This window comes from Heterocephalus glaber, unplaced genomic scaffold, assembly GCF_053883595.1.
Source record: "Heterocephalus glaber isolate CG9 unplaced genomic scaffold, H.glaber_assembly_v1.0 deba00001472, whole genome shotgun sequence".
Taxonomy (NCBI): Eukaryota; Metazoa; Chordata; class Mammalia; order Rodentia; family Bathyergidae; genus Heterocephalus; species Heterocephalus glaber.
This window is the reverse complement of record NW_028258315.1, coordinates 77,685,058-77,709,163: the sequence shown is the minus strand read 5'-3', so window position 1 is coordinate 77,709,163 and position 24,106 is coordinate 77,685,058. Positions and strand designations below refer to the sequence as shown.

The following is a 24,106-nucleotide window of genomic DNA, read 5'->3' as shown; positions in this document are numbered from 1 at the left end:
AACCCCCTCTTTGAGGCTGTTAAAAATTCACTCATGCTGAAACTTGCCTTTCAGGTTCTCAGCCAGATTTGGGCTTTGTTTTCAATCCTTTGTTCTCTAATGGAATGAAAATGTCATTCAGGGGAAAAGGTTTTTCCAAGGATCTTTCTACACACTGCTTCCTATCTCAATTCCCTGTTCCTCACCTGCCCTAATCTCTGCCAGAAGGTTAGCTGTAATGACAAAAACAACCCCAAAACACCAAGAGAGGATTAAAGGCATTTAGCTCTGTTTAGAAAAATAGCTTCAGCAACAACCAATACTCAACAAGTAGGAATCTGTTCAGCGGTGTACACTAAAGGCAATCACAATCTTGGAACACTGTAAATGCTCACAAGTGATGCAGTTGAATCAACAAGTATTTTTGGAGTGCTCATTGAATAAAATATAACCAATGATAGTTCAAAAATTTCTCCATAGGTGTGACAATCTGTTAGGAGAAGGAATCAGAGATACTGTTCCAAGGCTGCATTTGTATAGCAAACCCACTGATTTATTATTTAGTTTGTGTACTTTTGGCACTCCAAGTCCCCATCCCCCTCCTAACAAGCCATTTCCCACTGATGACAACATGCTAGTGGGGGAGGGAAAGCCAATGATTCATTGGTCAGCCAATAAATATGCCAGGAGGAATACCAGGCACTTTATAATCACAAGGTTCCATGAGGCATGAGACCCCTCCTGCCTACTCTCCAGCTGAAACATACTTTAGATATATTCTCTTGTGCGTAAATGGCTTTGAAACACTCCCTTGCTAGCTTTCCTTATCGTAAACTACAGCAGCTGTCCAGCTAGACTTATTATGCTGATCGGCATATGAGATACCACCATATATAATATAGTATTTACTTTTGTAGATATTCTGCCAGTACTTTGATAGATGTGTTAGGTCTTGCATGTGGCATCTTTTTCATTACAGAAGTCCTGGAACCTGGGAAAATGTTATAATTCGCTTTTTATTATTATAAGCCTTTCTGTAATACTTTCCATTTGAAAGCTGCTGAACAACCAACTCTACTCTGTATGTCTCACAAGAAATTGGATAGTCAACACTTGTTAGCTTTGTTTTATAGTTCTGAAGCCTTGGGCCCAGGGTTCAAAGAAATCAAGGGTTATGCAGCCAGCTCAGGCTTAAGACCAACACAGCTGTTCTAATTTTAGCTAGCCTCTCAGCCCAATGCCCAGCTGCTTTGCAGTCCTGTCTGGGGCAGGGGCGGGGGGGGGAGATAGGTAGGTAGGGAGAGAGAGAGAGGCAGAGAGACAGAGAGAGAGATTTTTAAACTCTTGGAATTAAGAAAATTATAGTAAGAATATTGGCCCCAATTCTCCATTTTTTAGCATGAAGAATGCACACCCTGGGCATTTGCCAAGTATTGCTGAAATTATTTTGGCAGATCTGCATGCACCCTGCAGACAACTGCCCTCAGCTGGTGGAAAAGCAAAGCTGAACATCTTCAGGGGCCACTGTGCCCCGCCTTTATCTGGGGAAGTAAAGAAGGGATGTTCCAGGCAGAGTTCAGGAGCATTGTCAGCTGGGCAGAGTCAGCAGTGGGGCACTGAATGGAGGAAAGCTGAGTTTTGAGAAAGTTCTTTGAAGGGCAACAGGGCTGTCCCACAGATATATGTCATGGTCACAAGGAGGTAAGGCCTAGGTTTTTTTGGCTTCCAGTATGGAACATTTAGCCATTGTCTTATAAAATGAGTGGTAAAATATATTCAAAGCATAAAATAATAAGTATAGTTCAGCTTTGGAAAAGGTCGTGTGGAGAGAGGACTCCTTGTTTTTTGAGCCAGGCTGTTCTGTCTTCATTTTTTAATAGTTAGGTCATTTCATATTTGTAGCTATAAAAATGTTTATTATCTCACATCATCACCTCATTATCTCTTTAATACTTGCTATTAAATCTGGAGGCAGTGATTCCTTGTTAAACTTTGTTTTTAAATTAGCATCTTCATAGCTTGATAGTATATGTGAAATGATTGCTCAAAATATTTCTTTTTTAAACTGCTAAGTGCTGGTAATAACATTTCTTCAAGCACCAAGAAACAAAAAAAACTGTCTCAACTTAGAACATATCCTGCTCCATTCTAATTCCAAGCCTAATTTGTTCCTAATATTTTGTTTACTTTTCTTTAAACTGATTGGCTGAAGTATCCATTTTCCATTTTGAAACCCAAATTCCTCTTTCTCTTGTACTCTCATTTTCTCCAAATACACTTGTTTTTTTATTATCGCAATCATCATCATCATCATCATCAGTATCACATGGGCACCATTTTTATGCTAGGCATTGTCTTGAGAATTCTATGGGTGTGAATTAGATTACCCTTTATAGGCATAATGGGAAATATTATGATCCCCATTACAGAGATGTGGCTGCTGGGAGTCCAGAAAGGTTAGATGATTCACAAGAGAGCAGCCATGCTGGAACTGGCGCCCACGCAATCTGGCTCCAAAGTCACGCTCCTTACTGTAGTACTCCATTGCCCTCGTAGCTGATACCCTGCTGAGTATGTTGCTGCTTCCAAAGCTCTCTTATGTGCATCTTTTGTTCAAACTGGAAGCCTCCCTTTTATTACTTCCAAGTCTGGGGAAAATACTTAACATTTTATTATGGTTGAATTTATTGAGAGTTTGGTTAATTCTTTTTTCAGATGAAAATTTCTAGATTTAATTGAGAATTAATTCTACAGTTAATCCAAAGTAACACTATGGGCTTCACCTACAAAAATTAAATTCAATTGTAAATCTTCCTCAAATTATCTTTCTTGGCTTCTTTTTTCCCCCATAATAAAGCGACATCCTACATTTCTGAAGGGGATGTACTGAACTCAGCAGGAACCAGTATTGTATTTGAATAAGTCTTAAGTTATAACTAACTGCATTTCAAAAACCAAATACTTTAGTCTTTACATATTTATAGTTATATGAATAACACTGGTTCTTACATGTTTAGATTTATTTATATCAGGCCAAATTCCAGAAAAGATTTTCATAGATTTGGAACATTTTTTGCTTAAAATTTATATACTTCTCTATTCCCCTCTCTTGTTGTGACTAGTTTATTTTAAAATTATCTCTATTTATATCCACACAGTTTTGAAAAGGACATATATGATCATGTGGCCTAATATAAACACATGCTAAATTCCTTATTGGATTAATGTTTTCTTTCATGCCTACTCATTGGGAATACCAATTTTTGTTAGAGAATCATTGAGAAAACTATTAAATTTTTTTTGGTAGTAAAATTGGACTGAATTCCAGGTGAATATAAATGTCTAAACTGTCCTCAGAGAGAAGTCCTTCCACGCCTGTTATTGTGCTTATCTTCAGGACGTTTCAGGGAGGCACATAGAAGAGAAGCTCAGTATTTCCATATTGTGAAGAGACAATGGAAGTTCTTAGAGGATTAGTCATCCACTGTCACTTGAAGCAAGCCCTCCAAGACCTCTTAGCAGCTTCCTTTGACCAGAGCCTCACACACTTGTCTTGAGAAGGCTCCCTCCTACCAACAGTCACACAAATACTCCTGCTGAACAATTAATCTTTCAAAAAATGCATTTAAGGAAAGTTTGGACTTAGGGTCAGCTTTGTGGACCATTATTACCTGCATAAACAAGTTCTAGGGGCACCTGGGAGTCATCAGTGCACACTTAGGTCAAAATACATTCCAATTCATAACTTAACCAAATGACATAAACAAGAAACTGTTTCCAAAAAGAGGCAGCTACGTTTCATCTTTGCATACTTAAACCAAAGAAAATAAATACCTGCTGTTTCAAACAGCTGGATACTTTGCTGGAATGCTGATAGATCACCAAAATAATAGACAGTAGTGATGTTTTCTTTGGGGTGGCAGGAAGACCCCATCATGAAGTGAGATCCTGTAGTTTGCCAAGAAACCTGGGCCACTGAAGGAACAGAATGATATGGGAGATCTGTATCATTGCATCCAAACAAAATCCAACCTTCATATTTGCTAAGGCTCTTTTAATTCTTTGGATTCAAGATTCTTTCTAAAAATGAGCTTTAAAAATAAGAGGTCACCATATCTTTGTTTTTGAAATGGAGAGGGATAGACTATGTTAAACTCACAACCTGGGCCAGTTAATCCAACGATCTTCAATATATATTTTCTTATTTTCATAACAGAAAAAGAAGAGGTTCAAAGAAGTTAAATAATTCACTGAAAAATCACCCAAATTGTGTAGTAGAGCCTGGATTTGGACTCAGGTATGTAAAATATTATACACATTTTCCTTGCTACCTTCTTGAGATAAGTGTATTTACTTGGGCAATTTATGATATGTGATGGAAGTTTTTATATGGCTCCCTAAAGCACAGAGACCATGAGAGACAAAATTACTGGCATGAGAATCACCTCTTTTAGAGCTAAAGAGAGGGAATGACCTGACTTGTTCTTAACCTAGGGCTCTCAGGCTGGTGGTTTGACCGATGGAGTTTCCCTACTTACTGGTGGAATTTGTTCCTAGTCCTACCTGCCACCCCACAGCAGCACAGAACTCTGAGTATGAATGACACAACCTTCTATATTGGCCCATATTTTACTCAACCAGCTCATGGGGATATGATTTATTTGTTCATAAGAAATTCCACAGGAGACAGTTTCATACCCTTCTGAAATTAACTTGAAGCAGTTTGAATTAATCTGAAGTAATTTCAGACTTATAAGTTTTAGAACAGATCTTTCTAACAGGTTGTCTTAGTTAATTTTCTCATTGCTGAGACAAAATACACGGCATTCACACTAAAGGAGAAAAGGTTTATTTGGCTCATAGTTTGTAGAGGTTTCTGTTCATACTTGCCTGGCTCCAAGGCAGGGTGGCATGGAAGAGGGGCATCACAGAAGAGAAATTGTTCATGGCAAGTAGAAGGCAGTAAGCCATTAGCAACCAGCAGTGGCCCGCTTTCTGTCCCTTATATTTTATCCAGGCTACCCACCCTTAGGGCAAGTAGCACTCCCACCCAGGGTAGAGCAGCCTTAATCCTAATATTGCACCATGAATCAATCCCAGCACCACATCCTTGACCCTACCATCACACACCCTAGATCCAGCCACTTCCAAAAAGTTCCACCTATGACCACATGAGGCTTTGAGGGGACATCTAGATATAAGCCTTATATAACACAAGTGAAGCATAAAACAGTGAAACATCATCAAAACTTTACTCCAGCATTTAGCAACATACTTCTTGACTTATAGCTCACACTGTAGTTTAAATATCTTTGTGTGAATTAGTACAGTAAAGGCAATTCAATTCCTTCGGAAATCTTTAGTAATTAATGTCACTTTTTACTCAATTCCTAACCCCTCCTCCAAAAGGGAAACCTCAGCTTACTAAACAAAGGCTGTGGAATGTGTTCTTGATAGTTCCCAGTGTGTTTAGATTCTCAAGCAGTATATGGGCACCATTATACTGCTTGAGAAGGTCAGAAATAAGCTGGCACTCTCTAGGATTCTATTGACATTGGTGCACCTTCTGTCCCCCTCTGAAGCTGACCACACAGTCAACTTTCAGCAAGATATTAACTATCGGTGAGATGGCACTGCAAACATTTACTACAGGATATCTATATGTCAAAGAATGAAGCTGGAACCCTTCCTCACATCATATAGGAAAATTTCCTCAAAATGAATTAGTGACCTACATGTAACAGCTAAAACTATAAAACACTTAGAAGAAAATATAGGAGAACATCTCACAACTTTGGGTTACACAAAGCCATTTTAGAAATGACACTGAATGCACAAGATAGAAAACATAAATTTGTCTTCACAAAAATTTAAAACTTTTGTGCTTTAGTGAAACCTCCAAAATAAGAGAAAAGACAATCCACAGAATTAAAAATATATTTACAAATCACATATTTTGTAAAGAATTTGTACCAAAAGTACCTAAAGAGCTCTTAAACTCAATTATAAGACAAATAACCCAGCTAAAAAATAAGCAAAGAATAAAAAAAAATTTCTTCAAAGATAAAACACAAATGGACAATAAGAATAAAAAAAAAAATCAACATCTTTACCCAAGAGGGAAATGCAAATCAAAACCATAATGCATGTCCTGCCAAAGAGAGCAAATCAAAACCATAATGAGATGCCATTTTTATACCCATAAGGATGGTTATCATAAAAAAGACAAATAAAAGTGAAAGTTGGCAAGGATGTGGAACCTTTCTACACTGCTGATGGTAGTACAAATGGTCAGCTGTTTTGCAGAACAGTATGGTAGTTCCTTAAAAGTTAAACATATATCCCAACAATTTCACTTCTAGATATATACCTCAGAGAAATGAATATATATGCTCATACAAACATTTCTACTCAAACATTTGAAGCAGCATTATTCATAATAGCTCAGAGTAATACAACCTAAACACCTACCAATTGGTAAATCGATAAACAAAATGTAGAATTATATGGTTTCATTTATATGAAATGTCCCCAGTAGGCAAACCTATAGAGATAGAAAATAGATTAGTGCTTGCCTAGAGTGGGGCAGAGTGGAAGAAATTGGGAATAACCTGCTATGGATTTGTTTTTGGGGGTGATGAGAGTGCTAAATAGATTCTGGTGATGGTGATGCAACTCTGTTCATATACTAAACTCCACTGAGTCGTACACTTCAAGTGGATGAAAGGTATGTATATGAATTACATCTCCGTATTGCTCACATGAGAAGTTTATTTTTCAAAATAGGCCTCACTATAGAACTTGGTTCTTAGCCACGAGTGGCCCTCCAAGTCATCTGGGGAGCTTTTATAGTCCCAGTACCTGGGTCACACCCTACATAGAATGTCTTCCTTGCCCAGGAGATTTCAGTGCTCAGCAAAGGATGAAAAGATTGAGTGTGCCTTTGAGAAGTAAAATTCCATAGTGCTCACTTCCTTCCATGAGTGATTCTGCCTTCTGCCTCAATAGATGACCTCTATGAAGTGAGGAGTCATCTCAGACGCTTGCTGGCAGTTTGCACTGTAATGCCAGTGGGCACCTCTGAGGTCACATCACAGGAGAGACCAAGACTTGTGGGAAGGCACTGAAAACTGCTGAAAGCCTTTGCAGGTTACAGAGGAGGGACACTCTGCACCCCTAGGTGGACTCTACATTTGAACCTCTCATTTCCACTTTTCATAGCTAAACTGTGTATTCTGATTTCTATGGCCCTAACTTTGGAATCTTTGAAGAAAATTCAAAAAGGTATTCTGAATAAAATCCAGGGAACCAAAGCATTTACCAAATTACTTGACTATTTTCACTTTGATTCTTTTCATCTTAAACATCACAGTTTCAAAACTACGAATTTACTGCTGGAACAATGCAATGCATTGGATACAGAGAATCCATAAATGGAAACGTGATTACTCTTTCCTGTTTATCAATACCAGATATAAAATATTACTCAATAACCAGTTGCATTACATTTTTAAACTTACCAATCCTTTCTTTGCTATTCTTACGCACAACTGTAAATCAAAATACCATTTTATGGAATTTAAAACAGAAAAAAGATGTGCTTCCTAATCAGGAGCCAGGGGAGCCACTTCAACTCAACATACAGATTATCAAATCTCAACATACAGAGTTCCTTTATGAAGGATTAACACTAGTTAAGTATTTTAAAACATTCATATATATGTATATATAATTTTGTACCGGGGATTGAACTCAGGACCTTGAGCTTGAGGGCAGGAGGCAGAACCATTGAGCTATATCCCCAGCCACAGATATTTATAATATAATAAAAGTTGGCTACAATCAATCTTTAAGTAAGTGGAATAAAATTTTATGAACTGAGGGAAAAAAGGTAGAATTTTAGAACATATGAACACTGGGTTTGCAAAAGAAAAAGTCTGAGGATTAGTTTGAAATAGACAACCCCACACAGCCCATTAAAGCAACTTATAGTCATTGATGTGATATGCAATTTAACTATATGACTGCTTACATATTTACTCCAAATTTCTGAAACCAGATCCATAACGTGAAAGCCCATCAGCCATCAATAGATACATAGAAACCCTTAGCTACATCTTTTTAATTCTTTTATCCTTTGGCATACAACATCATTGTATAAGCCAAGAAGGTACATATTCCTTGCAGTCACTGAGTGATTTTTTAAAAAAATTTTACTTTATTGGTACATTTTAGGTATATAATATAATGACATTCATCATTGGAAATTTGTACTTTTACATAATCTCTCTTGGTTCTTATTTTTCCCCCTTCCCCTGCCCTCCCTTCAACCCTTCCATTCTTCCCTATCTAAAAAGACTTTTTTCCCTTTTTTCCATTTTCTCATATTAATTCCATTCCCTTCTTTCCTTTCCCCTACCCCTCCCACTTCTACCCCACTGCACCTTTTCTTCCTATTTCATATTATCAATTATTCATTTTAATCCTTATTTACACTTTCAGTTTCTCACACAAGAGAAACTACTTGATATTTACACGTGTGTCCTATTTATTTCATTTAAGAGTATCACCTCAATGTGCATCCATTTAGCTATAAATGTCTCTAATTTCTCATTTTTTATGGCTGAGTAGTGCTCCATTTTATTAAAAAAACACATTTTCTTAATCCAGTCTCCAGTTGATGGGCATTTGGGCTGTTTCCACACTTTAGCTATTACAAATTGGGCTGCTATGAACATAGATGCACATATATCATTGAGGTATGATTCTTTTAATTCTTTGGGGAAGATCCACAGCAGGGGAATAGCTGGGTCAAACGGGACTTCCGGTCCTAGTTCTTTGAAGTATCTCCATACTGATTTCCACAGTGGTTGCACCAGTCTACACTTCAACCAGCAGTAGAGCAGGGTTCCTCTTTCCCCATAGCCCCACTAGCATTTGTTATTGGTTGATTTCATGATAGCAGCCATTCTTTCTGGAGTGAGGTGGAATCTCAGTGTTGTTTACATTTGCATCTCTCAAATGACCAGTGATGTTGAACATTTTTTCATATGCTTATTTGCTATTTCTACTTCTTTGTCTGAGAAATGTCTGTTCATGTCAGATGCCTATTTTTGGATTGGGTCTTTACATTTGGGAGGTCTGATCTTTTTAAGTTCTTTATAGATTTGAGATAGTAGACCTTTGTCTGAGGAACAGCAGGTGAAAATTTTTTCCCACATTGGGTTGTCTCTTCACACTGTTGGTGGTTTCTCTTGCTGTGCAGAAGATTTTTAATAAGAAGAGATCCCACTTGTTGATTGTTTGTGCTAGTTCACAGGCAACTGAGGTTTTGTTCATAAAATCTTTTCCTACACCAATGTCTTCAACAGTTCTACCTAACCTGTGTTCCAGCCAGTTCAGGTTTTCTGTTTTAATATTTAGATCTTTAATCCATTTCGATTTTAGTTCAGTGCATGGTGAGAGATATAGGTCTAGTTTTAATCTTTAACAAGTTGAAACCCAATTTTTCCATTTATTAAAGAGTCTATCTTTCCTCCAATGAGGGTGTTTGGCTACTTTGTCGAAGACGAGGTGGCTGAGTGTGTCTGGAGTTGTTTCTCCCTCTTCTAGCCTATTCTACTTGTCCTCGGGTCTGTTTCTTTGCTAGTACTATGCTGTTTTTATCACAGTAGCTTTGTACTATAGTTTCAAGTTGGGGATTGTGATACCCCCTGCCATGTCTCTGTTGCCTAGGATTGCTTTTGCTATTCTAGATCTCTTCTTGTTCTTAATGAATTTTTCAATTGTGTAATCCAGGTCCGTGAAGTATGCTGCTGGAATTTCAATTGGGATTGCATTGAATCTATATAGCAGTTATGGAAGTATGGCCATTTTCACTATGTTGATTCTTCCTACCCAGTAGCACGGGATGTCTTTCCACTTTCTGATATCATCTTCAATCTCTCTTTTCAGAGTGCTATAGTTTTCAGAGAAAAGGTCTTTGATTTCTTTTGTTAGGTTGATTCCTAGGTATTTCAGTTTCTTGGATGCTATTGTGAAAGGAATTGTTTGCCCTATTTCTCTCTCAGTGAGCCTGCTGTTCATGTACAGAAAAGCTATTGATTTTTGTGTGTTGACCTTGTATCCAGCTACTTTACTGAGTTTGGTTATTAAGTCTAGAAGACTTTTGGTGGATTTCTTGGGGTCTTCTCTGTAGGGTACTATGCCATCTGCAAATAATGACAATTTGACTTCTTCATTTCCTATCTTTATTCTTTTTATTTCTTTCTCTTGTCTAATTGCTGTGGCTGTTTTCAGAATTATATTGAACAGGAGTCGTGATAGTGGACATCCTTGTCTTGTTTCAGATTTTAGTGTGAAGGATTTCAGTTTTTGCCCATTTAGTATGATATTGGCTATTGGTTTTTCATAGATGGCTTTTATCAGATTGAGGTAGAGACCATCTATTCCAATTTTTTGTAGGGTTTTTATTATAAATGCATGTTGGATTTTGTCAAATGCTTTTTCTGCATCTTTGAGATGATCATATGGTTTTTCTCCTTGGCTCTATTGATATAGTGTATTACATTAATTGATTTGCATATGTTGAACCATCCCTGCATCCCTGGGATGAATCCCACTTGATCAGGGTGTATGATTTTCTTGATGATCTTCTGCATTCTATTTGCCAGTATCTTATTAAGGATTTTTGCATCTATGTTCATTAGTGAGACTGCCCTATAGTTCTCCTTTTCGGTTGGGTCTTTCTCTGCTTTGAGGATCAAAGTGAAGTTTCCTTCCAGGAATGAATTTGAGAGTATTGCTTTCTTTTCAATTTCACTGAAGAGTTTAAACAGTAGTGGCAATAGTTCCTCTCTAAATGTCTTATAGAATTCAGCAGTGAAGCCATCAGGACCCGGGATTTTCTTAGTTGATAAGTTTTTAATTACATTTTCAATTTCATTGATTGATATTGGGTTGTTTAGAATTTTTAGGTCTTCTTCGTTCAACTTTGGTAATTCATATTTATCTAGGAATCTGTCCATTTCTTCTGTGTTTTCCATCTTACTGGTGTATAGGTTCTTGAAGTAGGTATTGATGATCCTCTGGATTTCTGCTGGGTCTGTTGTAATTTCATCCTTTTCATTCCTAATTGCATGGATTTGGGCCTTTTCTTGCTCTTTTCTGATAAGGTTGGCTAAGGGTTTGTCAATTTTGTTTATTCTTTCAAAGAACCAACTCTTGGCTTCATTGATTTTTTGTATTGTTCTCTTAGTCTCCACTGGATTGGAGTTTCTGCTCTGATCTTTATAATTTCCTCCCTTGTATGAGCTTTGGGTTTGGCCTGTTCTTCTTTTTCTAGAAGCTTGAGGTTCTGCATCAGGTTGTTTAATTGGGCTTGCTCTCTTTTCCTAATATGAGTATTCACTGCTATGAATTTCCCTTGTAAGACTGCATTCATTGTGTCCCACATGTTCCGATATGTTGTATTGGCATTGTCATTTAATTGTAGGAGCTGTCTGATTTCTTCTTTAATTTCCTCTGTGACCTACTGGTTATTCAGAAGTGTGTTGTTCAATTTCCACGTGGTTCCATGTGTTTATGAAATTCTTATGGTTTCTTTTGCTATTGATCTCCAATTTCATCGCACTATGGTCTGACAGTATACAGGGGATAACTTCAATTCCTTTGCACTTACTTAAATATGTTCTATGAGTGAGTAGGTGGTCTATTTTGGAGAATGACCCATGTACAGCTGAAAAGAATGTGTATTCTGATTTTGTGGGGTGGAACAATCTGTAAACATCTGTTAAGTTCATTTGTTCAAGAGTTTGACTGAGTTCTAGTATTTTGTTGCTTATTTTTTGTCTAGTTGATCTATTTGTTACAGTGGGGTATTGAGGTCCCCCCCTACTATTGTATTAGTGCTTATATGATTTTCCATGTCCGTTAGTATTTGTTTTATATAGTTGGGTGCATTAGTGTTTGGTGCATAGATATTTATAATTGTCATCTCTTCCTCTTGGGGTGTTCCCTTTACAAGGATGTAGTGTCCTTCTTTGTCTCTCTTAATCAGTGTTGGTTTGAAATCCAGTTGATCTGCAAAAACAATAGCTACTCCTGCTTTTTTTCGGGTTCCTGTCACATGGAATATTGTTTTCCATCCTTTCACTTTCAGTCTATGAGTTTCATTTTGAATTAAGTGTGTTTCTTATATGCAGCATATTGTTGGATCTTGTTTCTTGACCCATTCTTCCAGTCCGTTTCTTTTGATTGGTGAGTTGAGACCATTAACATTGATGGTTATAACTGATATGTATTGCCTTATCATTGTCATGACTTTTTCTTATTGTTGGATTCTCCCTTTTTGCATTTAATTTCTTGTCGTGCCTGATGGATTCATTCTGCTGGGCTTCCTGGGATTGTGATCCTTGTTGTGTTTTTCCAGGATATTGTCTAAAATTTTTTGGAGTGCTGGTTTGGTATTCATGAAGTTCCTAAGGTTCTCTTTGTATGAAAGTGTCTTATTCCTCCCTCAACTTTTAAAGATAGTTTTGTAGGGTACACTAATCTGGGTTGGAAGCTGTTTTCCTTCAGGGCTTGGAATACATCACTCCAAGCTCTTCTTGCTTTGAGGGTTTGCAGTGAGAAGTCTGCTGTGATCTGATGGGCTTTCCTTTGTATGTGATTTGTTTCTTTTCTCTAACTACTTGTAGAACTTTGTTCTTCTGTTGGGTTTCCGGAATCTTAACAATTATATGCCTATGTGTAGATATTTTTTGATCAAGGTTAGTTGGAGTCTTATATGCCTCACTTATCTGTATGTCAAGTTCTTTTCCCCTGCATGGGAAGTTTTCTGCCATCACTTCTGTGAACAGTTTTTTATGTCACCTGTACTCTCTCCTGTTTCTTCACTGACTCCAATCAGTCTTATGTTATTCTTTTTTGCATCATCTAGCAGCTGCTGGATTGGTTTCTCATGGTCCCTTACAATTTAAAAAAATTTTTCTTTTCCTGGTCACTAATTGCAATCTTATCTTCTATATCTGAAATTTTGTCCTCATTCTGAGGAAATTGGCTCATTCTGCTGTGTAGACCTTCAATGGAGTTTTTAATCTCCTGGAAATCTGTTTGCATCTGTTTTATGGATTCCATTTGTTTTCCATGTTGGGATTCCATCATGATCCTCAGCTCCTCTTATTTTTTTTATCTGTGTCCTCTCCAGATTTATTAATCATGTCTTACACTATGGGCACAATCTCTGCTGTTATCTGAGAAATTAGTTCTGATTTCATTTTTTTCAGATCCTCTTTTGTTGCCAGTTCAGGGAGTCCAGGTGGTTGAGTATCAGAGTGTTCCATCTCGTTTCTCTTTGGGGTTGCTGTAAGTGATCTGAAGTCTGATTTTGAGGCTTGTTTATGTGTCTTCTCATTTCGAAGGGGGAGGGGGGGTCGCTGCTGGCACCTGTGCAGCTCACTTCCTCTGTGGCGGGAGTGGTGGTACATCGGCCCAGAAGCCTCCTCCTCTGCCAGTCACTCAGTAATTTTTATCAGTGTTAACATTCATAATTAAACTGACCCCTGCATGAATGCACATTTTAGCACCTTTAACAATCCATTTTTTATACTGAATTTGCCCCTCATAGACCTGGTGGCTCTTTCAAATGGGAAGGAACACATGCGGTGTGAACAAACCAGCTGCAACCACATTACACACAGAGAAAAGTTTCTCTACTGGTGGCATCAAACTAAGGAATAATTCTCTCTGATGGTCAACCTGTCATAATTAATCCCAGTTTCAGCAGCAAAACAGAAATGTACAACAAAATGATAACCGAAAGCCAAACATACCTTCTGTTCTATACTATAATTGCTTATGTAGCAAAGGAGAAAATACTGTTGAGTGGAGAGTCTCAAAATACTTTTTGATAAATACCAGTAATTAACTCTTACTTTAAAAATTGGTCAAGGAAGCATGGAAGAATGAAAATACCAGCAATAAAACACTCAGATCAATAATAATGACCCAAATTATTAATGTATATAATTTTGTCAATATTCATACATTGGTGGCAAAGAGTGATCATTTGGGGTTATGACTTTTTTTCAATTGGTAGATGTACCAAAAAGAAATGTCTTATCAAAGGACATAATTAGCTATATAATTTGCCTGCAAGAGCAAAATGAAAATGCATAGCCCTTGTTCAGAAACTATTACTAAGAATTGCAAGATGGTGACAGCAAAGCTTTAAACCAGGCACATAACCCTTCTGAGGTCAGGTCTGTGGTGTGAGGTTGCAGTTGGGGAACATGCCCCTGTCAATAGGTAAGAAATTCAAGGCAAGAGGCTGTGTAATCCACACACTGATGGCTTGTCTTTTAGCTAGTTTAGCTTCTCTTGGCAGAATGCACACATTCTACAGACTTCTGGCTGGAAAACAGCTTAGGAATGAAATGTCACTTTCTTGTTTATAGAAACCAACACTAGAGAAATTAAATGACTTGTCTAAGGTCATGAATTCAATGACAAACCCAGAATTAAATCCCAGGTATTCTGACCCAAACCATCATTTTTCCCCCTATACAGCCCTGGTGGTCTCCAGTGAAAATGTGACAGACAGGAAATAGTTACTACAAAAAAAACAGAGGGGGCTGAGGGTAGAGGAGGCTGTTACTTCATCAGAGCTTTCTTTTCAACCTTCTGCTCAAAGAACGAAATACATTTCTAAAAATCAGTTTCCAAAATTCATTTTCTGAGCCAACATTCCAAGTTCTAGGATAAACACACCACAGGATAGCTCCAAACCCTAAAGGGTATTACCTTTGTTGAGAGCTCATTGGAGCCCAAGAGTTAATGATCATAGCCAACGTGGTTATTAATGGATAATTATACGGCAACACGTCAGTAAACTAATCACTGTTCCTGCACAAATATTTAAACTAATTTCAAGATAATTTGAACTCCAACACTGAGCTAGCCAAACACATTTGTAATCTGAACCCGTGGTTCTAATAAGTTACTGCCTTCTGGATGTCCTTCAGGGGAAGGGACATATTTAGAAAGATTAACACTTGAGTGGGAACAAAGACTGGCATTCTCAATGTAAGCATGTGGGTTGGATGTTTTTATACAAAACAAAATGCATCTGTCTTCCTAGTTCAGGTATGTGTGCAAGTTTAGCACATCAAAATATCTGCAGCAAGGACACAGTCACTGAAAGATACTGTGCAAATTAAATACAAGTGAAAACTTCTTAGAACATTATGAAAAACACTTAGGCAGATGACGAAAGAGTTCAAGGTAGACTGGCAATACCAGCACAAATGTAGTGAAAAAACATGCAGAGAGGCAAAGACAGGTGCCCAAAAACCTCAAATAAGACATAACATTACTAGTTTTGTGGTCAGACCTATCTCCAGTTTGAATCCTAGAAACCATACATATTTGATTTTTTAAAACTTTAGCTGATTCACCTGCAAAATATGGCAGATACTAAAGCCAAACAGAGCCCAGATGCATTCAAGATGTTTCTGCAAACTCTCAAAGCTATGAATTGTTCACCTTTAATTTTATTGTATTGGGCTCCTCCCCAAATGTTCAGTGGTAGTGGTGGGGTAAAAATGGTTTTGCAAGTCCAACATTTTTTACAACCTTATGCTCTGTAGGTAGTAATAAGGAAAAACAAAATACTCTCTGGCTTGGATAAATTCTGGCATAATTACAGGTCTGGTGTTTGGAAAATGAAAGCCAGATGAAAATGGTGCAGAGACATGAATAACCTAAAGTGTCTTAGACTACAGCACTTACATCTCATTAACCGCCAATTACTGTATTCATAATCTAACACAAAAAGGAAAAACACAAATGGTATGTTTTTAAAAAACATATCTTTTATCTAGACGTCAGTTTACACTTGGCCTCTAAAGGCAGGATTAATGCAATGGGTTGAGAAAGGGAGTAGTTAGATTGAGCAATAAAAACACTTTTGATAACATGTGAGCCTATAAAAATGGCTTGGCAGAAGCTATTAGCCAAAGATAAATAATACCCTGCAGGAGGAAAAGAAACAGCTTTCTCTGCATCATAAAGTCTGCTATGTTTTTAAAGTCCTTGCTTTCATTGAAAATGTAACATATCCATTTAAAGAGATATTTTTGAAATTTGTGATTTCACAACATTTTTTACATCTAAAATCTTGTCTTCTTTTCCAGGAAGATTGTGTTCATGAGTTTGCCAAAATACTGAGAGCAAAAATCATCCTTAGTTTTGTTACTGTTATTTCATTAGTAATCTTACTCTTATTACTATTTCTATGTTGTCTTTGCTATTATTACCAGCACAAGAAACAGTATTACTACCAAATGCCACCATATCTAACAGTAACTCTGCCTAACTTCCTAATGAGAATAGTTTCTGGTGTGTTTATTGCATTTCTCAATTCTAATGTAAAACACTTTATGACTCAGCCTCCTTGTGTTGGGTGGCTCTCTCCAGTGAGACTGATTCACTTTACTTCATTGAGTATAGTCTGTGAACCAGAAGCTTCAGTATCATTTAGGTGCTCATTTTTAGGTAAATTCCTGGGCCCTACACCAGAAGGTCTGGGACAGGGGCTCACCCAAGATTCTGATGCTTCAATTTAAGAAGCTCTGCTCAACAGGGGAAGTGAATGAGGTGCTAGAGAAGAGGGGAAGGGAGGATGGGAGAAAACTGAGGGTGCACGCCTGAGCCACACCTGCAGGCTTTACCTTGCCTGCTTATGGCAAACTGCCAAAGTCAAGGAAAAGAAAGCAAAGTCTGAGACAAGTTAAGCCAAGGAAAGGACAGTAAAGTCTAGGGCAGGGTTTTGGGCATGAGAACTCCTTCCTGCCCTGCTATGTGGCATGGAAGCTCCTGTCCTAGGCTCCAGGCCGCTGTGAGGAGATACACCACTAGAACTTTCCCCAGCCATTGTTTATTTCTTTTCCCTACTGAACATTGAAAATTATGTCTCATTTTCCATCAATGCAGACAGGTCAGATGGAATTGGCTACCAGTTCTTAAGTCAGAATTTCTTAGATGTGAGGTCTACACATTTCAAGATGTTGCTGATCTCCAGTCTCACCTAATCAAAGTCTCTAGAGGTGGTAACAAGCTCTCACATGACTTCTCTACAGTATTAAATTTCAGATCTGCTCCTTACTTTTTTGGCCTGACCTAACATTTAGTTTGGAATGAGGTTTCTAAATATACCTTGCAGTTATTATTCCTTCTTCTCCTTCTCCTCCTCCTACTTCCTCTCTTCTTTGTCATGTTTCTCAGTAAAAAATTAGATAATGAAAAAAATATATACACAGAAAAAAAATTATCTGTCTGCCTGTAACTCATTTAGGTAAATTCAGTTATATAAAATAACATGTACTATTTCAATAAAATTAGCATATAGGACTATAGAGTAGCCCATTAAAAGATATCACATTTTATCTTACTGACCCTTACATTTACTAGTCATTTATCTTTGAATATTTAGCAGCTCTTATCTAGGTTTTCAGTTTTATAAATAATAAATAATTGTACAAAAATCTGTGTTTCATCACTGATGCCCAAATGACCTTATGGCCAACTCATAGAGTTGGAATTTCTAGATAAAAAATTATGCCTTCTTTTGAAGTACTTGATATATACTGCCAAATATATCCTAGAGAGAGTAAAAAGTTAGAATGACACCAAATTATAAATTGATAAAGCCATTTTGAAGATGACTTGACAATAGGGATAAGAAAATTAACAACCTACAGGGAACTTGTTTAAGGAAATACAATAATGAAAAATTGGAAACAATCTAAATAGTTTATCTAACAATTAGGAAATAAATATCACATAGAATTTAAAATATACGAACTAGATCTATATGTATTAGCATAGATCTGTGAAAAACATAATGGCATAATGTCAAATGAAAAAATCTTGTGTAAGCAAATACACAGAATGGAATCACTTATCTAAAATGTTTAAAAAATTAAAAAGATACTGTAGTGGGTGTTTACATCCATAGGGGAAGTACAAAACCATGTACAGAAAAAATACACTTATTTCAATCCAGAGGTTAATCTCTGGAAAAGATGATTGTGAAAGAGGTGTAGAAATTTTAGCTGGACCCACAATATTTAATTTGCAAGTAGTTTTGAAACAGATAAGTTAAAACGTTGACACTTGTCAAGTCTATGACACAGTTCTCAAAATGTGGCTGAGACCAACCTCTGGGAGACTAATAACAATTTTCATAATAATATGAAGACATTATTTTGTTTTTTTCACTGTGCTAACTTTTGCACTGATGGTAAACTTAATACCAGGTAAAACTGGCACAAGTCAGGACAATGGTACCATCTGTATGAGTAGTCATTTTATTCTTGCAGTAAACCACACATTTGTAGCAAAATAAAACAAATCATTTTCACTTAAGAATGTCTGTGATGAAGCATCAGGTTGGATTTACAGATTCACAACAATTAAAAACATTTTGGGGATCAATGGAGATGTAATAATAGAATGTAGAATTTTGTATAATTAAATATATCCACATCTGGAAGACCTAAATGATTCAGGAGATCAATTATTTTCCAATCAATTCATGGTGTTAACAAAAATCATGTATGGGTGAAAGATCCACTGGAAGTGCAAGATAAATGGGTTTTAGAGTATAAAAAGGTCAATGGTAAGGTTTCAGACTCCACATCACAAATACTATTTAAGAAACTACTATTTGGGCTGGGGATTTAGCTCAGTGGTACCGCACCTGCTTCACAAGCACAAGGTCCTGAGTTCGATCCCCGGTACCAAAAAACCCTAAACAACTACCACCTTTGAGTTTTGGTGTAGTATCAAAGCAGAATTTCTAGTTATCAGAAAATGTTAACACTCTTCCCTTTTCCAGCTACATAACTGTTTAAAGATTTGTTTTCTTTGTATACTTCAACAAAAAAGCATATCAGAATATACTGCATGCAGAAGTAGATAAGAATCTACTTGGCATTAAAGAGACTTTCAAAATTATAAAACAATGCCATTTTTCAATGATTTTATTTTGCTTTGGAAAATTCAGACATTTTCATAGAAAATATTATTTATGGTATGTTACAGAATCTATTATTGCTATTTTAAATGAATTACATATTTAAAATTTTCTATTTTAATTTCTAATGAAATTAACATTAGAAATAATAAAATTGTTTTGGAGTTCTCAATAGTTTTTAAGAGTGAGACTAAGTAAGTTGATAAATATGGACTTGGAGTGGATAGACTTATCCTCTTACACTATTTCCTCAGTTTTTTTAATGCATATAACTAAAAATAAAAATGACAAAGCCTACCAACAGAATATGAGGACATGTGTAAATTTTTATCATAATCATACCTAAGAGTGAGTGTCAGGAGCCATTCTACATTATTTAGGGGAAAAATCATTTCACAATTAAATTATGATTAGGGCTCTATGAGGCATAGTCTTCTTGCCTGCAGGCCAGCTATGGCATACAGAAACATAATTCCATTTTGCCTCGAGTCACAGCTGAGGTCTTAATGGTTCTGTGATGCTATGACACTTAAGGACAAGATTACATGACATCCTAGTTCTTTGAGAACCATGTAGTATTACAAAAAGAGAAAGGTTTCACCTGGGGAGGGACGAATAGCTTAACTCATCCCACCTACCCTTGTAAAAGTCTTTGCTCATCTCATCATCCTAATCAACATAAGCTCCTCATCGACCTAAGATCCTCATCAGCATAAGATCCTCATCCTCGTAAGATTACCACTCCCACCCCCCAGTTATCTGATACTTCTTCTGATTATAACATCTTCGTCAATTTAGGGTTACTGCTGTCCTCTGAGTCATCTGATACTCTCTATGAACCCAAGGAACAGTGGCAAGCTCAGAGTGCCTTTGTTTTTGCTGTCTAGCACAGCACTGATCAGGCCCAAGACCCAGCCTTTTCTCTAAGTCTCATTTCCTGTCTTTATTCTCTAATTAGCCTTGCACTGTCACGGCTCACAGGAGACCAGGACCCATGCAGGGGTTCAGATAATGTCTCCTTTCCCATTCCTTATAAGTGATCATTAAAGAAAATACAAACAGACCAATCAACCTTGTGAAAGAGAGAGTAAGAAAATGTTATGTCGTGGTTTTAATGTGCCTCTCCTTTATTATGAGTTTGAACAATGTTACACATTTACTGGTAATTTTAATTTCCTTTTCAAAATTGTCCTTTTTAGTCATTTATTTGTTCTTTCAATGTTTGTTGAGCATCTTGTATATACCATGCCTGCTTCTAGGTGTATCTGGAATGCACCAATGAACACATCATATTTCTACTGCAGCAGTTGGCACACTATGGTCCAATGGGGCTCAATTTGGCCAACTTCCTATTTTTGTGAAGTTTTATTAGAACACAGTCATGCTTAGCTGTTTATGCATTGTCTTTAGACACTTTTGACCTACAAGGGCAGAGTTTAGTAGTTTAAACATGGTGCCTGCAAAGTCCCAAGTACTCACTAATTGTCCTTTAAAGAAAAAGTTTGCTAGCCCTTGGTCTCCTGGATTCTATGGGAATGTTTATCTTCTGCCTACATAGTTTGAAGACTCCTTTATATATTCAATATATTTTATCTTGCAGATGTTTTCTGATTGCATTTATAGCTTTACATTTTATTTATGTTCTTTTCATTGTCTAGAGTTTTACATTTCATGTAACAAATTGCTTAAATTTTAATATAATTGCTCCTAACTTTTTAAGAGTGTTATTTTAATAATTTATTGGCTATTTTGCTATCTACTTCTACATAAATTTTAAAACTATTTTATCATAGGGGCTGGGGATTTAGCTCACTGGTTCTGGCACCAGCTTCGCAAGCACAAGGCTCCGAGTTCAATCCCCAGTACCAAAACAAAACAAAACAAAAAAACCCTATTTTAGCATATTAATGAAAGAATCCCTTAATTCTGGTTTCAATTGCATGAAATAATTAATTACTTTGGGGAAGGGCCAGGGATGTAGCTCAGTGGTGCTGCGCCTACCTGACAGGCACAAGGTCCTGAGTTCAATCCCCAGTACCAGAAAAAAAATGTTACTTTGGGGAGGATTTAGATTTCCAATATATTGATTCATTTTGTCAATAAGCATAGAATGTTTTTCTGTCATAACTAATCTTGCAAATTATTTTACAACTTTGTCGCGTAGTCTTATAAATTACTTTTTATGTTTATTCTTATTTACTTTCTATTTTCAGGTCGCTAATGTGATACGTAAGGTTCTTCCTGTTTGTTTTATAATTGATAACAGTTAATAAGTACACTTTAAAAATTTTAATTAGATGACATTGAACTCTTCAAAGTGTTAATAGCTTTTTTTCTGAATTGATTCTTCTAAATTTTTAATTTGAACAAATAGGGATTTACTTGACTTTCTCTTTTTGATCATTTTACTTTTTTCTCTTTCATTTCATATTTGCTAGGTTCTAGAAAAAATAATCATTAGCTTAAATTCCTTTTCTTGTTTCTCATTTTGAAATACATACAGAAATTAACAACTAAGCAGATATTTAATCTTAATTTCAAATAAAAAATCTTTATCATTTTAAGTAATTAGACTTTTATGTGTATTTCATTAAGAGTTCTCATCAGCAATATGTATTTATTTACTCAAGTACTTTTAGGGCACTTAAAGAGATGATAGAAATGCCCTCATCTAACCTACAGGTAAACTGATAGTTACAATGACAGATATTGAGAGTAATAAGATTTATAGTGTTTTTTAAGAAGCTTCCCTTTGCATCATGCTTTATTAGTATTGTTAATGTTTACTAGTATTTTACTTGAGATTTTTCAACTTTTAAGGTAGATTTATAGAGATTTAGTGTTATCTTTGTTAATATTTTCCTCTATGATGAAAGAAAAATAAATTGGAATGGCCACATCATTTTTCTATCCCTGGAACACTTTACTGATATTAAGATTATAAATTTATATAAATTATAAGATATAAAAGAGAGAAATAAAATTAGGATAATGAAAATGACATATAATATAACTTTATCCCACTATCTAGAGGCGAAATATCATGATCATACAGTTAAGAGCAACAATTAAAGACAGATTTATATTTAAATTTTTAATAAATGGAGGTAACTGTGAGGTGTCACCCACTTCTCCAAATAACAGCTTATAGAAAATGGAATAAAGTTCTCCTGCAAACATTGAACAGATTATGCTAAGATTTCTCCTAGGTCTGTGGGAATAGCCAGTGGACTGAGACCAACTAGAGAGCTTTAATCCATGTTATTAACACATCCAAAGAAAGAAAAAGGTCAACTCCTGGAGCTGGGCCACTTTAGATAAATTGAGCTCAGAAAAAACAAACTTTGGCAGCGGTTGTTGGGCACTGCCCACAGGAAGGAAAGAAACATAAAGTCCAATAACTATAAGCGTCCAGTTATGATAAATGTGTCTTCTAGTGGTGGCACAGGCATTTCCCCCAACCTTGCCATGACCTAGAGAAATGTTTCCCAGGTCAATGACCCTTTGCTGACTGTGCACACTATCAGCTTTTTGATTATGTATTTAGCAATCTCTGCTGATTCTAGGAAAGGTTGTAGGACGTGCCTAGATCTGCACTTTGCTTTTCTGCTAGGAAACATTGGCCCTGTTTTCATGTAAGATTCATTCTCACACGTAGATCCAAGGAACGTATATGCAATACCAGCAATACCAGGTCCACCAACTGAAAGTGTACTTTTTTATGATGTGAAGTGTTATTGAGGCAGTATAACATTTTGAGGAGGATAATTTCAAATGTTCTAATTTTTGAAAGAATGAAATAGCTTATTTCAGTACTTTAAACGTTAGAAACAAATCACATACAACATACCTCATTGTTCAAGTGGGTCTGGACCCTTTTACTGGGTAGCTAAGAACTAGTGCACTGGAAAATTCCAATGATATTTCCACTTCATGAATCTTTAGTCCTTTTTATCTAGGTGTGACTGTCTAACACAGTATATGAGGATTTCTTGGAAGACTGATAATTTGATCACCATTTACTTTCCCCTAGGATTAATTTTTGTCTGTTAGCCAGGGGTAATAAGAGATTCAGAAAGAAGTTTCCTTCTCAGTTTTAGTACAATGTGCCAATGACAAACTACTACTTTACCCTTAGCTCTCATGAAGAAATTCATGGATATTAATACTTTGAAAATATGTGGCATTTGTTTCATTATGTGTATTAGTGAGGTCCAGCCTTAAAGTTATATCTTTTTACATCATTTTAAAATGCCATGTTTAAGATGTAAAGATATCTTAAAAATATAAAAAATTAATACAGTAAGTATATTTTTATGTTAGATTGAACTATATGAATTTGCTGATGCCATTTCTGATGAGTGATAGACATATTTTGATTTGTGGGGCAGAAATAGTCAAGTATCAGCAATTTTCTCTAACATGACTCAACTATTAAAGATTTTTCAGTCTGTTTTCTCTTATAGGTTAACAGAAATGTATTCATCAATTTACCAATGACAAGAAAGTCCCACTGAAATAAATTGATCTTATTTTTCACCATGTAGTCAGAAGTAGCACTTCTGAGAAGGGAATGACATTTTTTTTGTGATTTGCTGTCATTTGGCTTCTTCTGTATCAGAGTGAATGAAACAATATTGTACCATTCTGTTGTGATCACACCAAATTTTGACATATGCTTAGCATTTGGCTCTAAGTGCCACTGTGTCACCAGGTTCACACTTGGATTCACACTCAAGTATGTACGTGTGTGAGCACGTGCATGAGCATGTGTGCAACTACATTTGGACATTTGTTTCCTGCTAACAGAAAGCCAAGCATATGTCTGAGACCAAGCTTCCTTTTCTTTTTGACACATTTTCAGTGATTAGATGCATTAAGAAATACAACAGGATTTAAAAATCAGAAAGGGTTTGTATTTTTGTAAACATCAACTGTGGTTATGGCAAAGACCTTTATATCAACTAAGATATGTCCACTGGAGCCATAATCCAAACAACTTAGTTTATAGCACAGTTCAAATCATTATGGAAAGAAAGAGTGAGTGGGGGGGAGGGAGAGGGGAGAGAAAGGGAGGGAGGAAGAAAAAGA

The 24,106-nt window shown here is 36.3% G+C and overlaps 1 protein-coding gene across 30 annotated transcripts in view; it reads right to left on the bottom strand.

The window, feature by feature from the left end:
• Thrb (thyroid hormone receptor beta) overlaps positions 1-24,106 on the bottom strand; it is a 384,335-nt gene that overhangs the window by 286,831 nt on the left and 73,398 nt on the right. For 2 of the 30 annotated variants that reach the window (XM_087181449.1, XM_021238673.2), the window contains exon 1: positions 3,814-8,270. The exons of the other annotated variants lie outside the window; for them this stretch is intronic. The gene's annotated coding sequence lies outside the window, so the exon portion shown is untranslated. Of the gene's footprint in view, positions 1-3,813; positions 8,271-24,106 lie in introns of those variants that run through there. 30 annotated transcript variants of the gene reach the window in all.